The sequence below is a fragment of the Somniosus microcephalus genome, unplaced genomic scaffold (genome assembly GCF_052327205.1).
Source record: "Somniosus microcephalus isolate GS21.2 unplaced genomic scaffold, FLI_Smic_1.0 scaffold261, whole genome shotgun sequence".
Lineage (NCBI taxonomy): Eukaryota > Metazoa > Chordata > Chondrichthyes > Squaliformes > Somniosidae > Somniosus > Somniosus microcephalus.
The window spans coordinates 189,971-207,240 of NW_028225448.1; positions in this window are offsets into that span (position 1 = coordinate 189,971).

Sequence of the window (17,270 nt, forward strand, 5' to 3'; positions counted from 1 at the left end):
CCCTCGAGGCCAGGGACCGCACGGGTACCCAGCCGAGCCCGGCGTCGGTGGGGAAGTTGAGGGACCTGGTCGTGTCCCTCGACTTGGTGGACATCTGGCGTAATCTCCATCCCGACTCCAGCGCCTTCACTTTTGTGAGGTCTGGGGGAGGAGCGTCCAGGATCGACCGCCTCTACATTTCCCGGGCATACGTCTCCTGCGTTCCGACGGCTTCCGTGCGGCCGGTGCCGTGCACGGACCACCACCTGGTGTGGGCGGAGCTCGTGCCGCCGCGCGCCGGGGGGCGGTCCGCGTACTGGCACTTTAACAACCTGCTGCTGGAGGACGCGCGGTTCCGGGATTCGTTCGGTTGGTTCTGGGCCGGCTGGAGAAGGAAGCAAGGGGGCTTCCCCTCCTTGAGGCTATGGTGGGATGTGGGCAAGGCTCACATCCGTCTCTTCTGTCAGGAGTACGCGAAGGGGTCGACCAAGAGGCGGGAGGCCAGGGTCGGGCAGTTGGAGAAGGAGGTGCTCGACCTGGAGTCCCGTCTCGGTCAAGTCGCCGAGGACCCGGCCCTGCGGCTGGCGTACGAAGAGAAGAGGGGCGCGCTGAAGGACCTGCAGCTCGTCGGGTCCCGAGGCGCGTACGTGAGGTCGCGGATCCAGTTCCTGCGGGACCTGGACCGCGGCTCCCCCTTCTTCTACTCGCTGGAAAAAAGACGGGGGGTCCGTAAGCAGCTTTTGGAGCTGCTGGCCGACGACGGATCTCCGGTCTCGGATCCGGAGGGAATCCGCGCGGAGACCCGCGCCTATTATGGGGCTCTGTTCTCTCCGGATCCGTCCAGCGAGGACGCGCGTGGAGTTTTGTGGGAGGACCTGCCGAAGGTCGGCCTGGAGGGCGCCGAAAAATTGGACGCTCCTCTGAGTTTGGAGGAGCTGTCCGGCGCCCTCCGCCAGCTCTCTAGGGGGAAGTCCCCGGGGCTGGACGGGCTGACCGTGGAGTTCCACAGGGCGTTCTGGGGCATCCTGTGGGGCGACTACGTGCGGGTCCTGGGGGAATGTTTGGCGACCGGGGAGATGCCCCTCTCGTGGCGCAGGGCGGTGATCGTCCTGCTGCCTAAGAGGGGTGATCTCCACCTCCTTAAGAACTGGCGCCCGGTCTCCCTCCTCAGCACGGATTATAAAATCTTTGCCAGGGCCATGTCTGTTCGCCTTGGCACCGTGCTGGCCCGCATGATCCATCCCGACCAGTCCTACACGGTCCCGGGCCAGACCATTCACGATAATATCCATCTGGTCCGGGACCTGGTCCACCATTCCCAGAGGGCTGGCCTGTCGGTCGCCTTCCTTTCCCTGGATCAGGAGAAGGCGTTCGACAGGGTGGATCACGAGTATCTTTTCGGGACTCTGCGCGCTTTCGGGTTCGGGACGCATTTCGTCGCCCGGATCCGACTTCTGTACGCTGCCGCGGAGTGTCTGATTAAAGTTAACGGGTCCTTGACGGCGCCCCTTCGCTTCGGGAGGGGGGTGCGTCAGGGATGCCCCATGTCCGGCCAGTTATACGCCATTTGCGTGGAGCCTTTCCTGCGCCTCTTGCGGAAGAGGTTGGCGGGATTGGCTCTGCAAGGGCCGGGCGTGGAGGTGGTCCTCTCGGCTTACGCCGATGACGTGCTCCTCGTGGTCACGGATCCCGTTGACTTGCGGAGGATGCGGGAATGCCAGCAGATTTACTCGGACGCATCCTCCGCCAGGATCAACTGGGGGAAATGTTCCGGACTCCTGGTGGGTCAGTGGCAGGTGGACTCTCTGCCGGAGGAGTTCAGGCCCTTCGCCTGGAGTACTACGCACCTCCTCTACTTGGGAGTCTACCTCAGCCCGGCCGAGGACGCCTGGCCGGCGAACTGGCACGAGCTGGAGGCCAAAGTCACCGCTCGCTTAGGACGCTGGACAGGATTGCTCCGAGTGTTGTCCTACAGGGGTCGGGCGTTGGTCATAAACCAACTGGTGGCCGCCATGTTGTGGTACCGGTTGGTTACTCTGACCCCCCCCCCTGCGTTTGTCGCCAGGATACAGAAGAAGCTCGTCGACTTCTTCTGGAACAACAGGATGCACTGGGTCGCTGCCGCGGTTCTGAGTCTCCCGCTTAGGGAGGGCGGTCAGGCGTTGGTGTGCCTCCGCACCCAGATTGCGACTTTCCGTCTTCGGACGCTGCAGAGATACCTGTACGTCGAGAATCCTCCAAGATGGTGTGCGCTGGCGACGTATTTTTTCCGCCAGCTGCACGGCCTCAATTACGACACGCAGCTCCTGTTTTTGGAGGGGAGCGGCAGGCGTGAGAGCCTGCGGGAGCTGCCTGTCTTTTACCAGGAACTACTATGGGTTTGGAATCACGTCGCCTCCAGGCGGAGCTCTCCCCCGTCAGGAGCGGCGGCTGTCCTCCGGGAGCCGCTGTTCAGGAATCCGCACCTCCACGTCCGCGAGTTCGGGTGGCTGGTGGAACGCAGGGCTGTGCCTGCCAGGGTGACTAGAGTCGGGGACCTACTCGATGGCGGAGGAGCGGGCTGGATGGCGCCAGAGGAGCTGGCGAGGCGCATGTCGTGGGACGACGTCCGGCTCGCGGTCAATGCCATCGGGGCGGTGAAAGCGATGCTGCCCCCCGGCGCCACGAGGTGCGTCGAGGCGGCTCGGGCACGTGGGGCGATCCCGTCCGAGCTTACTCCCGTTCGGATGGAATTCCTTATCGGCGCCTTTCCCCGAGACTCCCCTCGGAGATCGGCGCCTCACAACTTGAGCCGTCTCGAGGAAATACCCTCCGTGCTTTTTCATTCTGCGCGGAGGGGTTTCCTGTACGGGCTGCTCTTGCACACCTTCCACTTTGCCATCTTCGCCTGCCGTCCGGACACGCCGTGGCGTGCCGTTTTACCTCCGGACGGAGGCGGAGGTCCCCAATGGGGGGCTCTCTATGCGGGAGTCCTCCCTTGTTCTATCGGGGATTTGGCCTGGAGGGTGTTGCACAGAGCAGTTCCGTGCAATAGATTTTTAAATAGGTTTACGGACTCCCAGACCGCCTGTTTGTTTTGCGGTCTGGAGGAGTCCGTCTTTCACATCTACACGGGGTGTGAGAGGTTGCAGCCCCTCTTCCATTTTTTGAGGGGGCTGCTCCTCAAATTTTGGTTGCACTTCAGTCCCACGCTCCTGATCTACAGTCACCCCGTGCGGAGGGGGGCGGGCGGGTCGGAGGACCTCCTCGTGGGCCTGCTCCTGGGCCTGGCCAAGAAAGCCATCAATTGGTCCTGGCAGCGGGCGAGCGAGGGGGTCGTCCGACCGGATTGCCTCCCCCTCTTCCGTGGCCATGTTCGCGCCCGGGTGGCCCTAGAGATGGAGCACGCGGTGTCCGCCGGCACGCTCGAGCTCTTTCGTGACCGGTGGGCGCCGCGGGGACTGGAGTGCATTGTTAATCGGGACAACCAAATTTTAATTTGATTGGTGGAGGGTTATTTAAAAGGGTAATTGGGTTGTTGTCACCTTATTTGTGAAATTGTTTCTTTTTTTGGGTCCAATGAAAAGAGAGGGATAACCACTCATGAAGGTGCCACCTAGGGGTTACTAGGAGAACTAACCGGCACCCTGACACCAGCTCAGTCTGCTCCTTGCAATCAGAGGAGCAGGTTGTGTGGCTGAGCTGCTCCTGCTGCTACTGCGGGGAGAGAGTGTGTGTCCCACACCAACCCATCGACAGAGGTGCCTGGAGAGGAAGGAGTGGAGGACAGAGGAGGAGGCCAGCATTACACCTGGAGAGGCCTCTTTTCCAGCACTGCCTCCCAATTCGGCCTCCAGCCCAGGAGAGGGAGAGAGGATACGAACAGCTCCACTTGGAAGGAGGGGAGGAGCTGCTACTCCAACATCTGCAGGTGGGTGTCTCTGTGTATTCCCCCTAAAGACTTTTGCATTCTAGGCGGGGGGAGGAAAAGAAGACGGTTCGAAAGCCTGGCCTGGGTTGGCTGGAGCCTGCCCAGGTGAAGCTGCTTCCCTCATCAAAAAGACCTGGTGTGGGCTGAACCTGGGCTGTCTCCAGTCTGCCCAGGCGAAGACATCTTCTCCCCCTGCCCGAAGACCACCAGAAAAGACTTTGCTTTGACCATCGGGGGAGTACACCCTGCCGACACCCACCCACCGCCTATCATCGTCGAGTGGGGACCCTGCCTTTGCGGCCCCCCCCCCTCCTTCCCACCCACCTCTCTCTCTCTCTTTGTCCTCTCTCTGCCTCTCCGATAGGCACCTCCCTTATTAATTTCCCAATTGAGCAGAGGGAAGAAAGGGCCCCCTCCCAATTCATACCATCAAGGGGAGAGGTGGCCCAGTACATTTACGCTCCCTCTGCTCAGGAAAGACCTTGGCACACCGAGGCCATTTTTAACACCTTCGGGCCTGTGACTTTTGGGGTGTGTGTAGCTCTTTTTTAAAATCCACCCCACGATGGCATCTACATCTGCGGCGGCGACGGGGCCGGCGAGAACTTATGCGGCGGTGGTGGCCAAAGCTGCGGCCGCTCCCGCTTCCGCTGCTGCCCCGTCGCCGTTCCGATTGCTGACTGAAAAACTTGGGGTGAAGAGCTACACCCACCCCAACATGACTATTGAGGCGTGCGTAAAGGCTATGGCCGGGGTTGTCGGCCCTCCGGCCATAGTCGCCGCCTCAAAAATGTATGGGAAGGCTGTCTTTTTCCTGGAGTCCGAGCGGGCGGTGGCCCTGGCCATCGCTCAGGGGCTCACCGTGGGCGGGACTTTCCTGCCGGTGGACCCGCTGGAGGCCACCGCGCAGAGGGTGGTTTTGTCAAACGTCCCGCCCTTTATCACCTGTGAGCTCCTCCTCCCCCACCTACACCAACTCGGGGAGGTGAGGTCGGGGATTTCCCCGATCCCGCTCGGACTCCGGGAGAGCAGCCTTCGCCATGTCTTCTCCTTCCGGCGCCAGGCCTTTATCCAGCTGGCGCGGGAGGGGGAGACGGACGGGGCTTTCACGGTCCTCCACGGGGGGACCTCGTACCGCGTCTTCTGGACGACGGACGGCGTGCAGTGCCACGCCTGTAGGGAAGTGGGGCACGTGCGCAAAAACTGCCCCGCCTCCAAGGCCGCCAAATCATCTGCCGTGGCCAAGGCTGGCGCCGCCGCCGCTCCTCTCTCCGGGTCTAGCCGCGCCCCCGCTCGATCCAACGCTACCGGGGCGCGGTCGTCGTCGGAGGTCGATGCCATCCTGGCCTCCGGCGGGGGGGAGGAGGGAGGTCCCGTCCGAAAGAAGGCGCGGGACAAGATGCGAAACCGTGGGGTGGGTCCCCCCGCGGAGGGCGTCCCCCACAACATGTAGCCCCTGACGCCGGAGAGCGTCGCCGCGCTAATCGCGGAGTGCGGAGGGGGGGGCCCTCGTGGCTGAGCCTGTGGCCGCGACCGCCGAGGCGGTAATGCCAGAACCTGCGGCCGGGCTCGGGCCCGGGGGACCCAAAGAACTCGCTCCTCCTGAAGGAGCAGGGGAGGTCCCTGAAGAAATGGAGGCCTCCCTCTACCCCTCCGCGCTAAAAAGAAGGCGCGACCCCCTGGATGAGGAGGAGGACCGGGAGGAGGAAGGTCCCTCCGGTCAGGGGGAGTCGTCGCCCACCGCGGGCGCTGCGCCCCACCCCACCGCTGACACCATTACGGGCGAACGGCAGGGGTCGCCTGTCCCTGAGGAGGCTGAGGCAGAAGCGTCTGCCCAGCTCGTGCCTCCCGGGGATGGGGACGAGACCCTGCCCGTGGGGGGGGTCGCGGAACAACCCGCGGCGGGTATTCATCCAGTACTGGTGGCATTGCCCCTCGACGGGTCGGGCGGCCAGCGGACCGGGTCGGGCGGGTCGTCTGAGGACGAGCCCGCCCGGAGCGACCCGGATTTTTCCCAGATGCTGCTCGACCTCGTCGAGGTGTGTCAAAAATTCACCCCATCTGCTGGGTCAGAGGCCGGTGGCGTCGCAGAGGAGGGCCCTCGGTCTGTGTCTCCGGCGCCGGGCGACTTGGAGGAAGCCCGTTTTTTGTATTCTCCGGTCTCTCCGGCCTCTCCGGTCGTTCCGGCGCCTGGGGCGGAGGGGGTCTCCGAACCGCCGCCGCCTGCTGGCCCGGCCCCCCTAGAGGAGCCCGGGGGGGAATCCTCCGCTACCGATCCTGGGGGTGGGATCCGGGCGGAGGCGGGGCCGGCTGTCGCGGCCGGGCCGCCCGATGCGCATTGCGTGGTGGACGGTTCGGCCGCCGGTGGCGACCCCCCGGAGGAGGACGGGGACTCGGTGGTGGGGGCGGAGGTGGACTTAGAGTCCGTCGCCGACGAGGCGATGGATGACCTCGCGCCCCTCGCCGGGACCCCCCTCGTTCTCATTCCCATCAGGGAGCTCCGGGAATTTGTGGCCACGAGCCAGGGTCGCCGCAGGACCCAGCAGGCCCTCGACAGATGGTCGGGGCTGGCGCTGCTCATCGGGTCGGCCCGCGTCGCCTACAAGACCATGGGTGCGGACGCGGGCGTGAGCCCGTCCGAGCTGTGTCGGTTCCGGGCATTCCTCACCGGGCTGCTAAGGGAGTGGCGGTCGGCTAGCGGCCGCCCTCCCTTCCCCCGTTAGGTTTAAGTAGGGGTTGGTTGTGCTTCTGAAATGAAGATAACCATAGCCAGCCTCAACGTCAACGGCAGCAGGGAGGCTAGCCGCAGATTTAATAACTTTTCGGTCCTTCGGGACGGGAAGTATGCGGTGTGCTTCCTGCAAGAAACCCACACCGTTCCGGGAGACGAGGCCACGTGGCTCCTGGAGTGGCAAGGAGGGGTCAACATGAGTCACCTCTCCAATGCTTCCAGTGGGGTGGCTATCTTGTTGGCCCCGCATTTTCAGCCGGAGATCTTGGGGGTCAAGGAGCTCGTGCCGGGCCGCTTGCTCCAGGTCACTGTTCGCCTGGGGGGCGTGCCGTTCCATCTAGTGAATGTGTACGCCCCCGGGGCCGGTGCGCAGCAAGCGCGCTTCTTTGAAGAAGTGTCCACTCTTTTGGGCTCCATCGACGCGGGCGAGTGCGTCGTCCTCGGGGGGGATTTTAATTGTACCCTCGAGGCGAGGGACCGCACGGGTACCCAGCCGAGCCCGGCGTCGGTGGGGAAGTTGAGGGACCTGGTCGGGTCCCTCGACTTGGTGGACGTCTGGCGTAATCTCCATCCCGACTCCAGCGCCTTCACTTTTGTGAGGTCTGGGGGAGGAGCGTCCAGGATCGACCGCCTCTACATTTCCCGGGCATACGTCTCCTGCGTTCCGACGGCTTCCGTGCGGCCGGTGCCGTGCACGGACCACCACCTGGTGTGGGCGGAGTTCGTGCCGCCGCGCGCCGGGGGGCGGTCCGCGTACTGGCACTTTAACAACCTGCTGCTGGAGGACGCGCGGTTCCGGGATTCGTTCGGTCGGTTCTGGGCCGGCTGGAGAAGGAAGCAGGGGGGCTTCCCCTCCTTGAGGCTATGGTGGGATGTGGGCAAGGCTCACATCCGTCTCTTCTGTCAGGAGTACGCGAAGGGGTCGACCAAGAGGCGGGAGGCCAGGGTCGGGCAGTTGGAGAAGGAGGTGCTCGACCTGGAGTCCCGTCTCGGTCAAGTCGCCGAGGACCCGGCCCTGCGGCTGGCGTACGAAGAGAAGAGGGGCGCGCTGAAGGACCTGCAGCTCGTCGGGTCCCGAGGCGCGTACGTGAGGTCGCGGATACAGTTCCTGCGGGACCTGGACCGCGGCTCCCCCTTCTTCTACTCGCTGGAAAAAAGACGGGGGGTCCGTAAGCAGCTTTTGGAGCTGCTGGCCGACGACGGATCTCCGGTCTCGGATCCGGAGGGAATCCGCGCGGAGACCCGCGCCTATTACGGGGCTCTGTTCTCTCCGGATCCGTCCAGCGAGGACGCGCGCGGAGTTTTGTGGGAGGACCTGCCGAAGGTCGGCCTGGAGGGCGCTGAAAAATTGGACGCTCCTCTGAGTTTGGAGGAGCTGTCCTTTGCCCTCCGCCAGCTCTCTAGGGGGAAGTCCCCGGGGCTGGACGGGCTGACCGTGGAGTTCCACAGGGCGTTCTGGGGCGTCCTGGGGGGCGACTACGTGCGGGTCCTGGGGGAATGTTTGGCGACCGGGGAGATGCCCCTCTCGTGGCGCAGGGCGGTGATCGTCCTGCTGCCTAAGAGGGGTGATCTCCGCCTCCTTAAGAACTGGCGCCCGGTCTCCCTCCTCAGCACGGATTATAAAATCTTTGCCAGGGCCATGTCTGTTCGCCTTGGCACCGTGCTGGCCCGCATGATCCATCCCGACCAGTCCTACACGGTCCCGGGCCGGACCATTCACGATAATATCCATCTGGTCCGGGACCTGGTCCACCATTCCCAGAGGGCTGGTCTGTCGGTCGCCTTCCTTTCCCTGGATCAGGAGAAGGCGTTCGACAGGGTGGATCACGAGTATCTTTTCGGGACTCTGCGCGCTTTCGGGTTCGGGACGCATTTCGTCGCTCGGATCCGACTTCTGTACGCTGCCGCGGAGTGTCTGATTAAAGTTAACGGGTCCTTGACGGCGCCCCTTCGCTTCGGGAGGGGGGTGCGTCAGGGATGCCCCATGTCCGGCCAGTTATACGCCATTTGCGTGGAGCCTTTCCTGCGCCTCTTGCGGAAGAGGTTGGCGGGATTGGCTCTGCAAGGGCCGGGCGTGGAGGTGCTCCTCTCGGCTTACGCCGATGACGTGCTCCTCGTGGTCACGGATCCCGTTGACTTGCGGAGGATGCGGGAATGCCAGCAGATTTACTCGGACGCATCCTCCGCCAGGATCAACTGGGGGAAATGTTCCGGACTCCTGGTGGGTCAGTGGCAGGTGGACTCTCTGCCGGAGGAGTTCAGGCCCTTCGCCTGGAGTACTACGCACCTCCTCTACTTGGGAGTCTACCTCAGCCCGGCCGAGGACGCCTGGCCAGCGAACTGGCACGAGCTGGAGGCCAAAGTCACCGCTCGCTTAGGACGCTGGACAGGATTGCTCCGAGTGTTGTCCTACAGGGGTCGGGCGTTGGTCATAAACCAACTGGTGGCCGCCATGTTGTGGTACCGGTTGGTTACTCTGACCCCCCCCCCTGCGTTTGTCGCCAGGATACAGAAGAAGCTCGTCGACTTCTTCTGGAACAACAGGATGCACTGGGTCGCTGCCGCGGTTCTGAGTCTCCCGCTTAGGGAGGGCGGTCAGGCGTTGGTGTGCCTCCGCACCCAGATTGCGACTTTCCGTCTTCGGATGCTGCAGAGATACCTGTACGTCGAGAATCCTCCAAGATGGTGTGCGCTGGCGACGTATTTTTTCCGCCAGTTGCACGGCCTCAATTACGACACGCAGCTCCTGTTTTTGGAGGGGAGCGGCAGGCGTGAGAACCTGCGGGAGCTGCCTGTCTTTTACCAGGAACTACTATGGGTTTGGAATCACGTCGCCTCCAGGCGGAGCTCTCCCCCGTCAGGAGCGGCGGCTGTCCTCCGGGAGCCGCTGTTCAGGAATCCGCACCTCCACGTCCGCGAGTTCGGGTGGCTGGCGGAACGCAGGGCTGTGCCTGCCAGGGTGACTAGAGTCGGGGACCTACTCGATGGCGGAGGAGCGGGCTGGATGGCGCCAGAGGAGCTGGCGAGGCGCATGTCGTGGGACGACGTCCGGCTCGCGGTCAATGCCATCGGGGCGGTGAAAGCGATGCTGCCCCCCGGCGCCACGAGGAGCGTCGAGGCGGCTCGGGCACGTGGGGAGATCCCGTCCGAGCTTACTCCCGTTCGGATGGAATTCCTTATCGGCGCCTTTCCCCGAGACTCCCCTCGGAGATCGGCGCCTCACAACTTGAGCCGTCTCGAGGAAATACCCTCCGTGCTTTTTCATTCTGCGCGGAGGGGTTTCCTGTACGGGCTGCTCTTGCACACCTTCCACTTTGCCATCTTCGCCTGCCGTCCGGACACGCCGTGGCGTGCCGTTTTACCTCCGGACGGAGGCGGAGGTCCCCAATGGGGGGCTCTCTATGCGGGAGTCCTCCCTTGTTCTATCGGGGATTTGGCCTGGAGGGTGTTGCACAGAGCAGTTCCGTGCAATAGATTTTTAAATAGGTTTACGGACTCCCAGACCGCCTGTTTGTTTTGCGGTCTGGAGGAGTCCGTCTTTCACGTTTACACGGGGTGTGAGAGGTTGCAGCCCCTCTTCCATTTTTTGAGGGGGCTGCTCCTCAAATTTTGGTTGCACTTCAGTCCCACGCTCCTGATCTACGGTCACCCCGTGCGGAGGGGAGCGGGCGGGTCGGAGGACATCCTCGTGGGCCTGCTCCTGGGCCTGGCCAAGAAAGCCATCAATTGGTCCTGGCAGCGGGCGAGCGAGGGGGTCGTCCGACCGGATTGCCTCCCCCTCTTCCGTGGCCATGTTCGCGCCCGGGTGGCCCTAGAGATGGAGCACGCGGTGTCCGCCGGCACGCTCGAGCTCTTTCGTGACCGGTGGGCGCCGCGGGGACTGGAGTGCATTGTTAATCGGGACAACCAAATTTTAATTTGATTGGTGGAGGGTTATTTAAAAGGGTAATTGGGTTGTTGTCACCTTATTTGTGAAATTGTTTCTTTTTTATTTGGGTCCAATGAAAAGAGAGGGATAACCACTCATGAAGGTGCCACCTAGGGGTTACTAGGAGAACTAACCGGCACCCTGACACCAGCTCAGTCTGCTCCTTGCAATCAGAGGAGCAGGTTGTGTGGCTGAGCTGCTCCTGCTGCTGCTGTGGGGAGAGAGTGTGTGGTTGCCTTGGCCTGGGAGTAAAGTGAAAGGAAGGAGTGACCCCAGGCCACCACCACTACAACCTTCCCACACCAACCCATCGACAGAGGTGCCTGGAGAGGAAGGAGTGGAGGACAGAGGAGGAGGCCTTTTCCAGCACTGCCTCCCAATTCGGCCTCCAGCCCAGGAGAGGGAGAGAGGGAGAGAGGATACGAACAGCTCCACTTGGAAGGAGGGGAGGAGCTGCAACTCCAACATCTGCAGGTGGGTGTCTCTGCGTATTCCCCCTAAAGACTTTTTGCATTCTAGGCGGAGGGAGGAAAAGAAGACGGTTCGAAATCCTGGCCTGGGTTGGCTGGAGCCTGCCCAGGTGAAGCTGCTTCCCTCATCGAAAAGACCTGGTGTGGGCTGAACCTGGGCTGTCTCCAGTCTGCCCAGGTGAAGACATCTTCTCCCCCTGCCCGAAGACCACCAGAAAAGACTTTGCTTTGACCATCGGGTGAGTACACCCTGCCGACACCCACCCACCGCCTATCATCGTCGAGTGGGGACCCTGCCTTTGCGGCCCCCCACCCCCCTCCTTCCCACCCCCCTCTCTCTCTCTCTTTGTCCTCTCTCTGCCTCTCCGATAGGCACCTCCCTTATTAATTTCCCAATTGAGCAGAGGGAAGAAAGGGCCCCCTCCCAATTCATACCATCAAGGGGAGAGGTGGCCCAGTACATTTACGCTCCCTCTGCTCAGGAAAGACCTTGGCACACCGAGGCCATTTTTAACACCTTCGGGCCTGTGACTTTTGGGGTGTGTGTAGCTCTTTTTTAAAATCCACCCCACGATGGCATCTACATCTGCGGCGGCGACGGGGCCGGCGAGAACTTATGCGGCGGTGGTGGCCAAAGCTGCGGCCGCTCCCGCTTCCGCTGCTGCCCCGTCGCCGTTCCGATTGCTGACTGAAAAACTTGGGGTGAAGAGCTACACCCACCCCAACATGACTATTGAGGCGTGCGTAAAGGCTATGGCCGGGGTTGTCGGCCCTCCGGCCATAGTCGCCGCCTCAAAAATGTATGGGAAGGCTGTCTTTTTCCTGGAGTCCGAGCGGGCGGTGGCCCTGGCCATCGCTCAGGGGCTCACCGTGGGCGGGACTTTCCTGCCGGTGGACCCGCTGGAGGCCACCGCGCAGAGGGTGGTTTTGTCAAACGTCCCGCCCTTTATCACCTGTGAGCTCCTCCTCCCCCACCTACACCAACTCGGGGAGGTGAGGTCGGGGATTTCCCCGATCCCGCTCGGACTCCGGGAGAGCAGCCTTCGCCATGTCTTCTCCTTCCGGCGCCAGGCCTTTATCCAGCTGGCGCGGGAGGGGGAGACGGACGGGGCTTTCACGGTCCTCCACGGGGGGACCTCGTACCGCGTCTTCTGGACGATGGACGGCGTGCGGTGCCACGCCTGTAGGGAGGTGGGGCACGTGCGCAAAAACTGCCCCGCCTCCAAGGCCGCCAAATCATCTGCCGTGGCCAAGGCTGGCGCCGCCGCCGCTCCTCTCTCCGGGTCTAGCCGCGCCCCCGCTCGATCCAACGCTACCGGGGCGCGGTCGTCGTCGGAGGTCGATGCCATCCTGGCCTCCGGCGGGGGGGAGGAGGGAGGTCCCGTCCGAAAGAAGGCGCGGGACAAGATGCGAAACCGTGGGGTGGGTCCCCCCGCGGAGGGCGTCCCCCACAACATGGAGCCCCTGACGCCGGAGAGCGTCGCCGTGCTAATCGCGGAGTGCGGAGGGGGGGGGGCCCTCGTGGCCGAGCCTGTGGCCGCGACCGCCGAGGCGGTAATGCCAGAACCTGCGGCCGGGCTCGGGCCCGGGGGACCCAAAGAACTCGCTCCTCCTGAAGGAGCAGGGGAGGCCCCTGAAGAAATGGAGGCCTCCCTCTACCCCTCCGCGCTAAAAAGAAGGCGCGACCCCCTGGATGAGGAGGAGGACCGGGAGGAGGAAGGTCCCTCCGGTCAGGGGGAGTCGTCGCCCGCCGCGGGCGCTGCGCCCCACCCCACCGCTGACACCATTACGGGCGAACGGCTGGGGTCGCCTGTCCCTGAGGAGGCTGAGGCAGAAGCGTCTGCCCAGCTCGTGCCTCCCGGGGATGGGGACGAGACCCTGCCCGTGGGGGGGGTCGCGGAACAACCCGCGGCGGGTATTCATCCAGTACTGGTGGCATTGCCCCTCGACGGGTCGGGCGGCCAGGGGACCGGGTCGGGCGGGTCGTCTGAGGACGAGCCCGCCCGGAGCGACCCGGATTTTTCCCAGGTGCTGCTCGACCTCGTCGAGGTGTGTCAAAAATTCACCCCGTCTGCTGGGTCAGAGGCCGGTGGCGTCGCAGAGGAGGGCCCTCGGTCTGTGTCTCCGGCGCCGGGCGACTTGGAGGAAGCCCGGTTTTTGTATTCTCCGATCTCTCCGGCCTCTCCGGTCGTTCCGGCGCCTGGGGCGGAGGGGGTCTCCGAACCGCCGCCGCCTGCTGGCCCGGCCCCCCTAGAGGAGCCCGGGGGGGAATCCTCCGCTACCGATCCTGGGGGTGGGATCCGGGCGGAGGCGGGGCCGGCTGTCGCGGCCGGGCCGCCCGATGCGCATTGCGTGGTGGACGGTTCGGCCGCCGGTGGCGACCCCCCGGAGGAGGACGGGGACTCGGTGGTGGGGGCGGAGGTGGACTTAGAGTCCGTCGCCGACGAGGCGATGGATGACCTCGCGCCCCTCGCCGGGACCCCCCTCGTTCTCATTCCCATCAGGGAGCTCCAGGAATTTGTGGCCACGAGCCAGGGTCGCCGCAGGACCCAGCAGGCCCTCGACAGATGGTCGGGGCTGGCGCTGCTCATCGGGTCGGCCCGCGTCGCCTACAAGACCATGGGTGCGGACGCGGGCGTGAGCCCGTCCGAGCTGTGTCGGTTCCGGGCATTCCTCACCGGGCTGCTAAGGGAGTGGTGGTCGGCTAGCGGCCGCCCTCCCTTCCCCCGTTAGGTTTAAGTAGGGGTTGGTTGTGCTTCTGAAATGAAGATAACCATAGCCAGCCTCAACGTCAACGGCAGCAGGGAGGCTAGCCGCAGATTTAATAACTTTTCGGTCCTTCGGGACGGGAAGTATGCGGTGTGCTTCCTGCAAGAAACCCACACCGTTCCGGGAGACGAGGCCACGTGGCTCCTGGAGTGGCAAGGAGGGGTCAACATGAGTCACCTCTCCAATGTTTCCAGTGGGGTGGCTATCTTGTTGGCCCCGCATTTTCAGCCGGAGATCTTGGGGGTCAAGGAGCTCGTGCCGGGCCGCTTGCTCCAGGTCACTGTTCGCCTGGGGGGCGTGCCGTTCCATCTAGTGAACGTGTACGCCCCCGGGGCCGGTGCGCAGCAAGCGCGCTTCTTTGAAGAAGTGTCCACTCTTTTGGGCTCCATCGACGCGGGCGAGTGCGTCGTCCTCGGGGGGGATTTTAATTGTACCCTCGAGGCCAGGGACCGCACGGGTACCCAGCCGAGCCCGGCGTCGGTGGGGAAGTTGAGGGACCTGGTCGGGTCCCTCGACTTGGTGGACGTCTGGCGTAATCTCCATCCCGACTCCAGCGCCTTCACCTTTGTGAGGTCTGGGGGAGGAGCGTCCAGGATCGACCGCCTCTACATTTCCCGGGCGTACGTCTCCTGCGTTCCGACGGCTTCCGTGCGGCCGGTGCCGTGCGCGGACCACCACCTGGTGTGGGCGGAGCTCGTGCCGCCGCGCGCCGGGGGGCGGTCCGCGTACTGGCACTTTAACAACCTGCTGCTGGAGGACGCGCGGTTCCGGGATTCGTTCGGTCGGTTCTGGGCCGGCTGGAGAAGGAAGCAGGGGGGCTTCCCCTCCTTGAGGCTATGGTGGGATGTGGGCAAGGCTCACATCCGTCTCTTCTGTCAGGAGTACGTGAAGGGGTCGACCAAGAGGCGGGAGGCCAGGGTCGGGCAGTTGGAGAAGGAGGTGCTCGACCTGGAGTCCCGTCTCGGTCAAGTCGCCGAGGACCCGGCCCTGCGGCTGGCGTACGAAGAGAAGAGGGGCGCGCTGAAGGACCTGCAGCTCGTCGGGTCCCGAGGCGCGTACGTGAGGTCGCGGATCCGGTTCCTGCGGGACCTGGACCGCGGCTCCCCCTTCTTCTACTCGCTGGAAAAAAGACGGGGGGTCCGTAAGCAGCTTTTGGAGCTGCTGGCCGACGACGGATCTCCGGTCTCGGATCCGGAGGGAATCCGCGCGGAGACCCGCGCCTATTACGGGGCTCTGTTCTCTCCGGATCCGTCCAGCGAGGACGCGCGTGGAGTTTTGTGGGAGGACCTGCCGAAGGTCGGCCTGGAGGGCGCCGAAAAATTGGACGCTCCTCTGAGTTTGGAGGAGCTGTCCGGCGCCCTCCGCCAGCTCTCTAGGGGGAAGTCCCCGGGGCTGGACGGGCTGACCGTGGAGTTCCACAGGGCATTCTGGGGCGTCCTGGGGGGCGACTACGTGCGGGTCCTGGGGGAATGTTTGGCGACCGGGGAGATGCCCCTCTCGTGGCGCAGGGCGGTGATCGTCCTGCTGCCTAAGAGGGGTGATCTCCGCCTCCTTAAGAACTGGCGCCCGGTCTCCCTCCTCAGCACGGATTATAAAATCTTTGCCAGGGCCATGTCTGTTCGCCTTGGCACCGTGCTGGCCCGCATGATCCATCCCGACCAGTCCTACACGGTCCCGGGCCGGACCATTCACGATAATATCCATCTGGTCCGGGACCTGGTCCACCATTCCCAGAGGGCTGGTCTGTCGGTCGCCTTCCTTTCCCTGGATCAGGAGAAGGCGTTCGACAGGGTGGATCACGAGTATCTTTTCGGGACTCTGCGCGCTTTCGGGTTCGGGACGCATTTCGTCGCCCGGATCCGACTTCTGTACGCTGCCGCGGAGTGTCTGATTAAAGTTAACGGGTCCTTGACGGCGCCCCTTCGCTTCGGGAGGGGGGTGCGTCAGGGATGCCCCATGTCCGGCCAGTTATACGCCATTTGCGTGGAGCCTTTCCTGCGCCTCTTGCGGAAGAGGTTGGCGGGATTGGCTCTGCAAGGGCCGGGCGTGGAGGTGGTCCTCTCGGCTTACGCCGATGACGTGCTCCTCGTGGTCACGGATCCCGTTGACTTGCGGAGGATGCGGGAATGCCAGCAGATTTACTCGGACGCATCCTCCGCCAGGATCAACTGGGGGAAATGTTCCGGACTCCTGGTGGGTCAGTGGCAGGTGGACTCTCTGCCGGAGGAGTTCAGGCCCTTCGCCTGGAGTACTACGCACCTCCTCTACTTGGGAGTCTACCTCAGCCCGGCCGAGGACGCCTGGCCGGCGAACTGGCACGAGCTGGAGGCCAAAGTCACCGCTCGCTTAGGACGCTGGACAGGATTGCTCCGAGTGTTGTCCTACAGGGGTCGGGCGTTGGTCATAAACCAACTGGTGGCCGCCATGTTGTGGTACCGGTTGGTTACTCTGACCCCCCCCCCTGCGTTTGTCGCCAGGATACAGAAGAAGCTCGTCGACTTCTTCTGGAACAACAGGATGCACTGGGTCGCTGCCGCGGTTCTGAGTCTCCCGCTTAGGGAGGGCGGTCAGGCGTTGGTGTGCCTCCGCACCCAGATTGCGACTTTCCATCTTCGGACGCTGCAGAGATACCTGTACGTCGAGAATCCTCCAAGATGGTGTGCGCTGGCGACGTATTTTTTTCCGCCAGCTGCACGGCCTCAATTACGACACGCAGCTCCTGTTTTTGGAGGGGAGCGGCAGGCGTGAGAGCCTGCGGGAGCTGCCTGTCTTTTACCAGGAACTACTATGGGTTTGGAATCACGTCGCCTCCAGGCGGAGCTCTCCCCCGTCAGGAGCGGCGGCTGTCCTCCGGGAGCCGCTGTTCAGGAATCCGCACCTCCACGTCCGCGAGTTCGGGTGGCTGGCGGAACGGAGGGCTGTGCCTGCCAGGGTGACTAGAGTCGGGGACCTACTCGATGGCGGAGGAGCGGGCTGGATGGCGCCAGAGGAGCTGGCGAGGCGCATGTCGTGGGACGACGTCCGGCTCGCGGTCAATGCCATCGGGGCGGTGAAAGCGATGCTGCCCCCCGGCGCCACGAGGAGCGTCGAGGCGGCTCGGGCACGTGGGGAGATCCCGTCCGAGCTTACTCCCGTTCGGATGGAATTCCTTATCGGCGCCTTTCCCCGAGACTCCCCTCGGAGATCGGCGCCTCACAACTTGAGCCGTCTCGAGGAAATACCCTCCGTGCTTTTTCATTCTGCGCGGAGGGGTTTCCTGTACGGGCTGCTCTTGCACACCTTCCACTTTGCCATCTTCGCCTGCCGTCCGGACACGCCGTGGCGTGCCGTTTTACCTCCGGACGGAGGCGGAGGTCCCCAATGGGGGGCTCTCTATGCGGGAGTCCTCCCTTGTTCTATCGGGGATTTGGCCTGGAGGGTGTTGCACAGAGCAGTTCCGTGCAATAGATTTTTAAATAGGTTTACGGACTCCCAGACCGCCTG